This window comes from Bos indicus, chromosome 11 (genome assembly GCF_029378745.1).
Source record: "Bos indicus isolate NIAB-ARS_2022 breed Sahiwal x Tharparkar chromosome 11, NIAB-ARS_B.indTharparkar_mat_pri_1.0, whole genome shotgun sequence".
NCBI classification, from domain to species: domain Eukaryota; kingdom Metazoa; phylum Chordata; class Mammalia; order Artiodactyla; family Bovidae; genus Bos; species Bos indicus.
Window position 1 is genome coordinate 76,000,804 of NC_091770.1, and position 13,074 is coordinate 76,013,877.

General features: G+C 42.6%; 1 long non-coding RNA gene across 1 annotated transcript; it reads left to right on the top strand.

The window, feature by feature from the left end:
* Positions 1 to 558: 558 nt before the first annotated feature.
* Positions 559 to 10,467, top strand: LOC139185668 (uncharacterized). Its single transcript, XR_011569160.1, has 3 exons — positions 559 to 940; positions 3,620 to 3,761; positions 9,208 to 10,467. It is a non-coding gene; the product is annotated as an uncharacterized lncRNA (long non-coding RNA).
* Positions 10,468 to 13,074: the final 2,607 nt, after the last annotated feature.

Genomic DNA, 13,074 nt, shown 5'->3' on the forward strand with positions numbered 1-13,074 from the left:
ACCACAGTTCAAAAGCATCAATTCTTCAGCACTCAGCTTTCTTCACAGTCCAACTCTCACATCCATACATGACCACTGGAAAAACCATAGCCTTGACTAGACAGACTTTTGTTAGCAAAGTAATATCTCTGCTTTTTAGTATGCTATCTAGGCTTAGTCATTGCCTTTTCTTCCATGGAACTCCCCCAGACAGTGTCCAGAGTGTATTTGGACATTTAATTCTGTTGTTTGACAGTCAAAATAATAGGACTTTTTAAAAAATCTATGGAATATGACCCAGAATCCTACCATCATGCAGAGCTCAAATATTTAACTCATTTTACATTAACTTCTGCATTTCACTTTCATATATATTTATATTTTAAGCAGATGTCATTATAAGGTACACATGACGCTGTATTTTATCAGATAACATTATATGGTAAAATTCCAAGCATTCTCCTGTGCCTTTTCCTAGTCTTCATAATTACTATTTTCATGGTTGTGTGATGCTGTATCAAGTTAATAGATCACACTTTGGCCACCTGGTGTGAAGAACCGACTCATTGGAAAAGACTTTGATGATGGGAAAGATCAAGGGCGGGAGGACAAGGGGATGGCAGAGGATGAGATGACTGGATGGCATCACGTCTCTATGGATATGAGTTTGAGCAAACTCTGGGAGATAGTGAAGGACAGGGAAGCCTGTCATGCTGCATAGGATGACATGGGATCATAGAGTCAGACATGACGCAGCAACTGAACAACAAGGATGACGACTTAACTCTCCCTTGCTAGTAGTTTGTATCCCTGCCATTGTTTTGGCAATGAAGCTGGTGGAAAACAATTGCTTTGAATCTAATTTTTTTTTTTTTTTTTTTGCTTTTAGATGTTACTCTGGATTCTAACACCTTGGGAGCCTGCAATGAATGTTATGGATTTTGTTTCCCAAATTAAGGAGGTGATGAACTAGCCTTCATTTCAAGATCTGTACAATTGAGACTGAGTTCTACACCACCCCCACCCCCAAATCTTCCTCACTGTTCTCTCTTTTATATCCCTCTCAGAGAAGGTGATGGCACCCCACTCCAATACTCTTGCCTGGGAAATCCCATGGACGGAGGAGCCTGGTAGGCTGCAGTCCATGGGGCCGAGAAGAGTCGGACACGACTGAGCGACTTCACTTTCACTTCTCACTTTCATGCATTGGAGAAGGAAATGGCAGCCCACTCCATTGTTTTTGCCTGGAGAATCCCAGGGATGGGGAGCCTGGTGGGCTGCTGTCTATGGGGTCACACAGAGTCAGACACGACTGAAGTGACTTAGCAGCAGCAGCAGCATGAAGAAACTAAAAAGAAAATCAGTCCTAGTATTAACAAGACTTGAAACCTGTATTCTCTCCCTAAGAACTCTATTGTGGTTGAATGGGGCTACTCTATAGAGAATGGTTATAGGCAGTTGATATCCAGGCAGTTGATAATGGTTAAGCTCAGAGGATCTGCCTCAGAGATTTGCAGTTACGTCTCTTCTCTGTTACATAATGATTAAATAGCCACAGAAAGTTACTTCATAAGATACAGTTTCCTATATGGAAAACATGAGACAACAGAGGTAAAATTGTCAGCATTTCTCTGGCATAAAGTCAATTATCAGTTCAGTTCAGTTCAGTCGTGTCTGACTCTTTGGGACCCCATGGACTGCAACACACCAGACCTCCCTGTCCACCACTAACTCCCAGAGTTTACCCAAACTCATGCCCATTGAGTTGGTGATGCCATCCAACCATCTCATCCTCTGTCGTCCCCTTCTCCTCCTGCCTTTAATCTTTCCCAGCATCAGGGTCTTTTCAAATTAAGTAGTTCTTCACATCAGGGTAGCCAAAGTATTGAGTTTCAGCTTCAGCATCAGTCCTTCCAATGAACACCCAGGACTGGTCTCCTTAGGATGGACTGGTTGGATCTGCTTGCAGTCCAAGGGACTCTCAAGAGTCTTCTCTAACACCACAGCTCGAGAGCATCAATTCTTCTGCACTCAGCTTTCTTTATAGTCCAACTCTCACATCCATACATGACCACTGGAAAAAACATAGCCTTGACTAGATAGACCACTGTTGGCAAAGTAGTGTCTCTGCTTTTTAATTTGTTGTCTAGGTTGGTCATAACTTTCCTTCCAAGGAGCAAGTGTCTTTGAATTTCATGGCTGAAGTCACCATCTGCAGTGATTTTGTTGCCCCCCCCAAATAAAGCTGTCACTGTTTCCCCATCTATTTGCCATCATGAGAAACGCTGGGCTGGAAGAAGCACAAGCTGGAATCAAGATTGCCGGGAGAAATGTCAATAACCTCAGATATGCAGATGACACCACCCTTATGGCAGAAAGTGAAGAAGAACTAAAGAGCCTCTTGATGAAAGTGAACGAGGAGAGTGAAAAAGTTGGCTTAAAGCTCAACATTCAGAAAAGTAAGATCATGGCATCTGGTCCCATCACTTCATGGGAAATAGATGGGGAAACAGTGGCAACAGTGGCTGACTTTATGATCTCTTTTTCTGTGAGTTTGTTTGGCTGTTTCTTTTACAGTGTAATTGACCTACAACACTATGTTAGTTCTTGGTGAACAATATAGTGATTTGATACCTCTATACACTACAAAGTGATCACCACGAAAAGTCTAGTTACTGTCTGTCACCATACAAAGGTATCACCGCATTATTGACTATATATATTCTTGTGAGTAGACTTCTGTAACCCAGCCAGAGGCACGGCCGAGCATGGAAAGGTAGGGTGGAATGTAGAGGAAACTTGAGGGCTCAGGAATGTGTGGAGTCTGTGTTAGGGGGACAGAGCAGGATGCACCCTGCCTGGAGAGGGGCCTGGGAAGACCCAGAAGACGAGGGACCTGTCCTGGGTTTGTACTGTTCCCTGAACTGATATCAATTGTGAATTCCAGGAGAGCAGTGTCGAAATGAACTTAATATTTCTCCAGATGAGAAAAGGTGCCCTTGGGGAAGGAAAACCTGGTTGGGCTCTGACATTCAATTTCCAGCACTTTAGCTTCTAAGAGAACTCTAAAGACGCCTTCCTAACCCACTTTTCTGCTACATTTCCTGGCCCCTCTTCCTGCCCCCACCCTTTTCCCTGCAGGCTGCTGCTCAGGCCACAGGCTGTGGATTCTTTGAGAAGCAGTTCATTCTGCTCCGGGCCCTAGCAGACAGAATTCCTGACCTGGGTTTTTTCTAGTAGGAAGGCCAAACCGGAGGGTCGAGAAACGTGAGAATGAGGTGAATGACTGAAGGAGGAAACTGTCCATTCTGGCCATCCTCTCTTTAATTCACTGGCAGTCAATTTAGTAGAAATGTACTGTGTTAAAGTGAAAGAAAGAAAAAAGAAATGAAAAATCCCAGTAAGGTTCATGGAGTTTGGAATATAATTTTGCATGGAGTGGAGAGTTAAGAAGCACTTTCCCATTTGATGCTGAGTTCATATTTGGAGTGACACATCTTTCAGCACTGGCTGTACCAGCACATTTGCCCGGAGGAAATCCTGAGAACATTCCCATGTGCCCTCTTTTAAGTAAGTTGTAAAGATGAGTTAGGTTGGGAGGTGGACATAAGACATGCTTCTTTATCTCTCGTATTTTCAGCGGACACCAAGGACATCTTGTTCCAGACATAAGGGCAGAAATGAACCACCACATCCACACTTCACCCAGAAGGGCCTTCACCAACATCCTGTCTTTTGAAGAAGCAGCAGATACGACTAGGTCAGAGCTGATCTGCCAGCAGGTAAGTGGGCTTGGCCTTCAGATGACTCCAGAGGGTTCAGTGGAGCTGAGAATAACAGTCCACACACAGTTTTCTTTAAAAAAAAAACAAAAAAACCTATCTATTTTTGTCCGTGCTGGGTCTTCGTTGCAGCACACAGGTTTTCTCTGCTGCTGCTGCTGCTAAGTCACTTCAGTCATGTCCAACTCTGTGCGAACCCATAAATGGCAGCCCAGCGGGCTCCCCTGTCCCTGGGATTCTCCAGGCAAGAACACCAGAGTGGGTTGCCATTTCCTTCTCCAACGCATGAAAGTGAAAAGTGGAAGGGAAGTCTCTCAGTCGTGTCCGACCCTTAGCGACCCCATGGACTGCAGCCTACCAGGCTCCTCCATCCATGGGATTTTCCAGGCAAGAGTACTGGAGTGGGGTGCCATTGCCTTCTCTGCAGGTTTTCTCTAGTTGCTGAGAATAGGGGCTACTCTCTAGCTGTGGTGCTTCACATTGCGGTGGCTTCTTTTGTGGAGCATGGCCTCTAGGGCACACAGTCTAAAGTAATAGCGGGTCCTTGAGCTCGAGAGCACAGGCTAAGTAGCTGTGGTGCATAGGCTTCATTGTTCTGTGGCATGTCGGATCTTCCCGGATCAGGGATCGAACCTGTGTCTCTTGAGCTGCAGGCAGAGTGTTTCCCACTGAGCCACCAAGGAAGCCCCCATGCAGTTTTTTCTATCAGTTCAGTCACTCAGTCGTGTCCGACTCTTTGCGACCCCATGAATCAGAGCACGCCAGGCAGGCTCCCTGTCCATCACCAACTCCCAGAGTTTACTCAAACTCAAGTCCATCGAGTCGGTGATGCCATCCAGCCATCGCATCCTCTGTCGTCCCCTTCTCCTCCTACCCCCAATCACTCTCGGCATCAGGGTCCTTCCCAATGAGTCAATTCTTTGCATGAGGTGGCCAAAGTATTGGAGTTTCAGCTTTAGTATCAGTCCTTCCAATGAACACCCAGGACTGATCTCATTTAGAATGGACTGGTTGGATCTCCTTGCAGTCCAAGGGAGTCTTCTCCAACACCACAGTTCAAAAGCATCAATTCTTCGGCGCTCAGCTTTCTTCACCGTCCAACTCTCACATCCATACATGACCACTGGAAAAACCATAGCCTTGACTAGATGGACCTTTGTTGGCAAAGTAATGTCTCTGCTTTTTAATATGCTATCTAGGGTGGTCATAACTTTTCTTCCAAGGAGTAAGTGTCTTTTAATTTTATGGCTGCAGTCACCATCTGTAGTGATTTTGGAGCCCCCCGAAATAAAGTCAGCCACTGTTTCCAATATTTCCCCATCCATTTCCATGAAGTGATGGGACCAGATGCCATGATCTTAGTTTTCTGAATGTTGAGCTTTAAGCCAACTTTTTTACTTTCCTCTTTCACTTTCAACAAGAGGCCTTTTAGTTCCTCTTCACTTTCTGCCATGAGTGGTGTCATCTGCATATCTGAGGTTATTGATATTTCTCCTGGCAATCTTGATTCCAGCCTGTGCTTCTTCCAGCTCAGCGTTTCTCATGATGTACTGTGCATGTAAGTTAAATAAACAAGGTGACAATATACAGCCTTGACATACTCCTTTTCCTATTTGGAACCAGTCTGTTGTTCCATGTCCAGTTCTAACTGTTGCTTCCTGACCTGCATACAGGTTTCCCAGGAGGTAGGTCAGGTGGTCTGGTATTCCCATCTCTTTCAGAACTTTCCACAGTTTATTGTGATCCACAGAGTCAAAGGCTTTGGCATAGTCCATAAAGCAGAAATAGATGTTTTTCTGGAACTCTCTTGCTTTTTCGATGATCCAGCAGATGTTTGCAATTTGATCTCTGGTTCCTCTGCCTTTTCTAAAACCAGCTTGAACATCTGGAAATTCACAGTTCACGTACTGTTGGAGCCTGGCTTGGAGAATTTTGAGCGTATACTTTGCTAGTGTCTGAGATGAGTGCAATTGTGCGGTAGTTGAGCATTCTTTGGCATTGCCTTTCCTTGGGATTGGAATAAAAACTGACCTTTTCCAGTCCTATGGCCACTGCTGAGTTTTCCAAATTTGCTGGCATATTGAGTGCAGCACTTTCATAGTATCATCTGTCAGGATTTGAAATAGCTCAACTGGGATTCCATCACTTCCACTAGCTTTGTTCATAGTGATGCTTTCTAAGGCCCACTTGACTTCACATTCCAGGATGTCTAGCTCTAGGTGAGTGATCACACCATCGTGATTATCTGGGTCTTGAAGATCTTTTTTGTATAGTTCTTCTGTTTATTCTTGCCACCTCTTCTTAATTTCTTCTGCTTCTGTTAGGTCCATACCATTTCTGTCCTTTATCGAGCCCATCTTTGCATGAAATATTCCCTTGGTATCTCTAATTTTCTTGAAGAGATCTCTAGTCTTTCGCATTCTGTTGTTTTCCTCTATTTCTTTGCACTGATCACTGAGGAAGGCTTTCTTATCTCTCCTTGCTATTCTTTGGAACTCTGCATTCAGATGCTTATAGCTTTCCTTTTCTCCTTTGCTTTTCACTTCTCTTCTTTTCACAGCTATTTGTAAGGCCTCCTCAGACAGCCATTTTGCTTTTTTGCATTTCCTTTTCTTGGGGATGGTCTTGATCTCCTGTACAATGTCATGAACCTCCATCCATAGTTCATCAGGCACTCTGTCTATCAGATCTAGTCCCTTAAATCTATTTCTCACTTCTACTGTATAATCATAAGTGATTTGATTTAGATCATACCTGAATGGTCTAGTGGTTTTCCCTACTTTCTTCAATTTAAGTCTGAATTTGGCAATAAGGATTTCATGATCTGAGCCACAGTCATCTCCCAGTCTTGTTTTTGCTGACTGTATAGAGCTTTTCCATCTTTGCCTGCAAAGAATATATCAATCTGATTTCAGTGTTGACCATCTGGTGATGTCCATGTGTAGAGTCTTCTCTTGTGTTGTTGGAAGAAGGTATTTGCTATGACCAGTGTGTTCTCTTGGCAAAACTCTGTTAGCTTTTGCCCTGCTTCATTCCATACTCCAAGGCCAAATTTACCTGTTACTCCAGGTGTTTCTTGACTTCCTACTTTTGCATTCCAGTCCCCTGTTAATGAAAAGGACATCTTTTTGGGGTGTTAGTTCTAAAAGGTCTTGTAGGTCTTCATAGAACCATTCAACTTCAGCTTCTTCAGCATTACTGGTTGGGGCATAGACGTGGATTACTGTGATATTGAATGGTTTGCCTTGGAAACAAACAGAGATCATTCTGTAGTTTTTGAGATTGCATCCAAGTACTGCATTTCGGACTCTTTTGTTGACCATGATGGCTACCCCATTTCTTCTAAGGGATTCCTGCCCACAGTAGTAGATACAATGGTCATCTGAGTTAAATTCACCCATTCCAGTCCATTTTAGTTTGCTGATTCCTAGAATGTCTATGTTCACTCTGCCATCTCCTGTTTGACCACTTCCAATTTACCTTGATTCATGGACCTGACATTCCAGGTTCCTATGCAATATTGCTCTTTATAGCATCGGACCTTGCTTCTATTACCAGTCACATCCACAACTGGGTATTGTTTTTGCTTTGGCTCCACCCCTTCATTGTTTCTGAAGTTATTTCTCCACTGATCTCTAGTAGCATGTTGGGCACTTACCAACCTGGGGAGTCCTCTTTCAGTATCCTATCATTTTGCCTTTTCATACTGTTCATGGGGTTCTCAAGGCAAGAATACTGAAGTGGTTTGCCATTCCCTTCTCCAGTGGACCACATTCTGTCAAATCTTTCCACCGTGACCCATCCATCTTGGGTGGCCCCACACGGCATGGCTTAGTTTCATTGAGTTAGACAAGGTTGTGGTCCATGTGATCAGATTGGCTAGTTTTCTGTTATTATGGTTTCAGTGTGTCTGCCATCTGATGCCCTCTCACAACACCTACCGTATTACTTGGGTTTCTCTTACCTCGGACGTGGGGTATCTCTTCATGGATGCTCCAGCAAAGTGCAGCTGCTGCTCCTTACCTTGGATGAGGGGTATCTCCTCATGGCTGCCCCTCCTGACCTTGAACGTGGAGTAGCTCCTCTTGGCCCTCCTGCACCCCATGGACTGCAACTATAGTTTTTTTCTATAGTCCCACAAAATTTTGTCTGTGTGATAACAGCTATTGTATCACACTTGTCCACTGATGGATTTGTTCCGCGGTTGGGCTGTGAGCTCCTTGAGGCAAGATGTCCTTTATTCATCATGGTTTCTGGATGTGGAGGCTGCTCAGTATCAGTATGGCACAGTGAGGGGTAAAAGCCAGGATGTTGGTGGGAGGCAGCCTGGGTTCTAGTGTGGGATTCTACTGTTCACTCTGTTCCCTGACTGTATACTGGATTTCTCTATGAATCAATTTCTTCATCTATAAAGTCTATAAAATCAGGCTAATTTTCAGTGTTTATCACAAAGGGCAGGTGTACAGATTAAGTGAGATACTGACTGTATTGAATAACTTGCTGGACACCTTAAACCACTTCACTGTGTTGGAGTCGTTACTATAGTTACTTTTACTACTGTTGTTTTCATGTTAAAAAAAAAACCACAGCAAAGATAAGGAGAAATAGGCATGTGTCACGATGAGCATTCTATTCTTGCTTTGTTTTCTTTCTTGCCTAGTCTGAGTGAAAATTATGTAGGTAATCATGCAGGGATTTCTTTAGACAGTGGATTTCTGGCTTATCACATCTGAAATCTCATGTCTACTTGTGTTTGTGCTCAGTCGCTAAGTCGTGTCTGACTCTTTGCAACCCCATGGACTGTAGCTCACCAGGGTCCTCTGTCCATGGGATTTCCCAGGCAAGAATACTGGAGTGGGTTGCCATTTCCTTCTTCAGGGGATCTTCCCAACCCAGGGATTGAACCCACGTCTCCTGCACTGCAGGCAAATTCTTTACCACTGAGCCACGAGGGAAGCCCATATGACTGCTTACTTCACGCTTGTTTATCTTCTGTCTTTCTTTACTAACAGTCACACTTCTGTTCTGGTTCTTCACTGCAACGTGTTTAGCACATAGTAGATGTTTAGCAAACATTTCCTAAGTTACTGACTTGATGAAGGAAAACATCCCTGAAGTTTCATATTTACCAGTTTTAGACATTAAATGAGGAGAATGCCTCTTAGTTCCAAGTTAAAAAATCCCAGGGTAGGGGGCCCTTAACCTAGTTTGGGTCAAATGCCCAGTTAGCCACCAGGGAAGCCCATATGACTACTCACTTCACGCTTGTTTATCTTCTGGGTCACAGGGTAACATGGTTCTTCTGAATGTTAAATGGAGGGAGAGGGAGCAATTCCAGAACAAGAAGGCAATGCTCAGCTGATAAAACAGCAGATACTGAACAAAAATTATACAGTCCTTTCCTCTAAGGAGTTTACCTATAGTAATTTCCTCCTTTTCTCTCTAGTTTTGAATTTCGGAAGGGCAAGGCCATCTTGACCCAGAAAAACCCTTGATGCATTTACCCGAAAGAAGATTACTTCCATCTTATTCTACAATCAGGCGGCAAGTATTTACTGAGTAATGATTGCCTGCCAACAGCATGCAGTAAGTACCCTGTGATGTAGAGAGATAGACATGCAAAGTAGAGAAATAGATTTGGGAGTCATTTGCATCCTGGTGAGAGAAGAAGCACTGCAAACAGATGAGCTCTCAGAGAAGACAGGTGGAGAGGGGAAGGAAGAGGATCCACAGTCTTGGGAGACACCTCCACAGAGGGAAGGAGGTTGGCAACCACCTGCCAGCTGGGACTGAGTGAGGACAAGCCTCAGGGAGCCCTGTTCTGCACAGACCTGTGTCAGGAGAGGGACCTATACCAGGAGGAATCCTACCCCAAACACCATGAACACCTTGAGGACACAGGTTGTCATACCCACATCTGTTTTCTTGTTCTCTGGCACAAGGCTCTGTTTCTTAAACAACCACAGGTGGTGATGTGCTGATAAAACATCCCAGTTCTTACGATGGGCGTTGCAGCCTGTAGTGATCCTGGGGAAGCACCATCAATCTCTCTCCTCCAAACTGAAAGACAAATGGTCTAGTGCCATTACCCTTCCTTGTCTGATATTGGTTACTGTTAGTTATCTTAACAAGCCTCCGTGAGGTCTCTTCCATGCTTTTGAGAGATCCATAAACACAATAATCTCAGGAATATATGGTCCTTAGGGATATTCAAGCACACAGAGTTCTAGCAGCATGTGAGCTAAATTGATAGACTTTTTAAAATGATTGACAATTACCAGTAGCTGGAGGTTTGAAAACTTATTTTATGCACTCTGTGAATGCACTGCTTCATCTGCTATTTCTTAGAGGGCTCATGATTCATCCTCTGCAGAAGGCACATTAAAAAAAAAATTGTTCAAGGGAAATCTGGTGAACAAAATACACCCGACTAGATTAGACACTTGTTTGATAACTGAATCACATGTTGCTTACATGCTTCACCTTCTGTGAGCCCTCCCACCATGCCGAAGGCAAACTTGCTCATCCACTTAGTACGTGTTATGCATCATGTGACCGAAAATGCCCATCCTTTGCACTCAAGTAACGTGTAAGATCTAATAAGGGAAGATAAGATGGGGACACAGAAAACTATAATACAAGGCAACAGTTGGTAATTACCAAACGTCCACATATTTCCCAAAGAGGTAAGATGTAACATTTTTGAGTAAATGAAATAAATGAAGGCATTGTTTAGAAGAGTGTATGTGAGCTCAGAGGAGGGAGATGAGTGTCTCATGAAGTGATAATATATACCTTCCTGTTGGATATGGAACTGCAGAGGAAGAGTGAGTTTGGGTGGGTGGAGCTGAAGGGAGAAAAGAACAGTATGTATTTGGGGAAAGAGCCTGGGCAGAAGCATTGAGATAGGAACCAGAGAGACCATGGAGGCCAGGCCGGCAGGTTTGCAGCAGATGGCAGGCAAGCTTGCTCAGAGGATATAAAGGATCTTGGAGAGTTGTAATATGTATCATATCACCCCTAGCTAAACACAGGATTCTAGGGTACTTGATTTTCATTTATAAAATAGCCAATGAATTCTTTTTGGATATAATAATTCTTACAGAGGACATGCTATCATAGTATATCAATATATAAGTCACTCCATTATATGGGGTCTTCAACAAATTTTTGTGCATTGAATGGTGATAAACTTGGGTGGAAACAGTCTATAAAAGATGTTTAAAATAACTTTAAGAAAGAGGACAGTGATGTTTACAATTATGTATATGGAGTTCTTATTGGAGAAAGTGAAAGTGAGAGTGAAGTCGCTCAGTTGTGTCTGACTCTTTGTGACCCATGGACTGTGCCTGCACCAGGATTCTCCACCCATGGGATTTTCCAGGCAAGAGTACTGGAGTAGGTTGCCATTTCCTCCTCCAGGGGATCTTCCCAACTCAGGGAATTGAACCCCAGTCTTCCACATTGCAGGCAGACGCTTTACCCTCTGAGCCACCAGGGAAGCTTTCTTGTTGGAGATCCTCTGACAAGTATATAATTCTACTTTAAAATGATACATAATTGCTTATGCACAGTCCCATTGATGTCTTTTGTTTCTTAGAAAATAATTGCTATTTAAAAGAGATTTTATTATTTCAAATACCTCAAATATACAGGAGGGCAATTACTCACTCTTGTCCTCTTACTTTTCGTATTGAACGAATTGGATAAATATTGGAAACCTCTTTCAAGCATATGGTGTCTCTACAATCTAAGATGAAGGTGAACACGGATGGGCCTGACTTTGCCCACTATGTTACAACAGTGGAACATTCTACAACCTTTTCTCACTGTTGATAATATGCTTGAAGCTTAGATCTTAGTAGCCACTGGAGAGGGGCACAGAAATACGGGTAACTGATGGCGATGTCACATTTGAATAAATCAACAAGTCTAAACAATTTTATTGGCTCATTTCATCCTAGACCAACCTTTGCATATTACAGCTTGGGCTGTTGACTGGCTTTTATAATGTTGAAGTACCTTATATTCTATTTGAAATAAATGGAGGTATAAATAAATAAGCAAGAGAATAGATCTTCAGATATAATATACTGGTGAGATAGCAAATTAGATTACATGAAAGCAGCCATCATTCCATATACAGAGACATGAATTTTTTCCTTACTAATTGAGGGAGAACTTGGTTTTGAGCCCTTCCTGAAAAAGCAGAGAAGTGACCTTGTGTAGGGAATCAGGAATTATGGAGTTCAGAGATTGGTAGAAGTCTAAAAAAAAGAGTGTTTAGATATTGGTGGATCTTTAGCTGTGTAAGCATGGTTCCTCAAAAATCTTTGTTACTCATTGGATGACTTTCAGAAATGTTGAGCTGTCATCAACTGGCTGGCCTTCAAAAGCAAGATTCCTGATGTGAGGCTGTCATTGATCAATTAGGATGGATATAGACTTGGTTCTAGTGATGACTTGCTGCTATGGCTGAAGAGAAATCAGCCCTTTTCCTATGAAGATAGGGGTTTTTATGTCACTAGATACCATTGTTATCATCCTCCATGCATAAAATTTAAAATGCTGGTCTGACCTCTTTTTTTATCCGTGTTGAGGAATACAGTAAGAAAGGATAAAATTCTTTTTACAAGATAAAGTATAGAAAATACCAAATATTAACACAGGCTGTCAGCAGTGTTGACAGGTGAAGGTAACAAGTGATATATGAATCGTTAACTTTCAAATTAAAATTTTCTATCTCTGGTTATATTATAGTCCTGAGATGCTCTAAGTTTGACTATGTATTTGCATTGCCTTCCATATTATCTGGAGCATATTCATTTACTTCAGATCCCTGTCGTCTTTTGGAGAAAAATGGACATGATAAGTTGAATTAGTTTGACATATTAGTTTGGAAAAAATAAAGGTATAAAAAGGTGTCAAGTTTAAATAACTATTATCTTTATTCCCTCTTTGTAAAAGTTCTCTTTTGCAAGAAATTTGCATTCCGGGCTCTGTAACAGTGAGGATGGTGTGAAGGCCATTGGCTGATAATGGCCCAAGCAAGAGTCAGTTTGGAACTAAAAATTTTAATTTTCTATATATACCAAAATAAGCCATTATCCTCCGAGGCCACTGACCTTATCTCCTGGTGCTTTATTTAGTACTATCAGAGAAGTTAGTCATAGCATACCCATGAGACCATGCTTGGGACCACTGAAATATTCTTTCATTTTTAAACATCTGCCATTGCTATGGGTCTGTGTGGTCTTCTGGGGACTCCCACAGACTTGTTAAGAAAAGAGCAAAGGCCTGTCTGTCATCATTT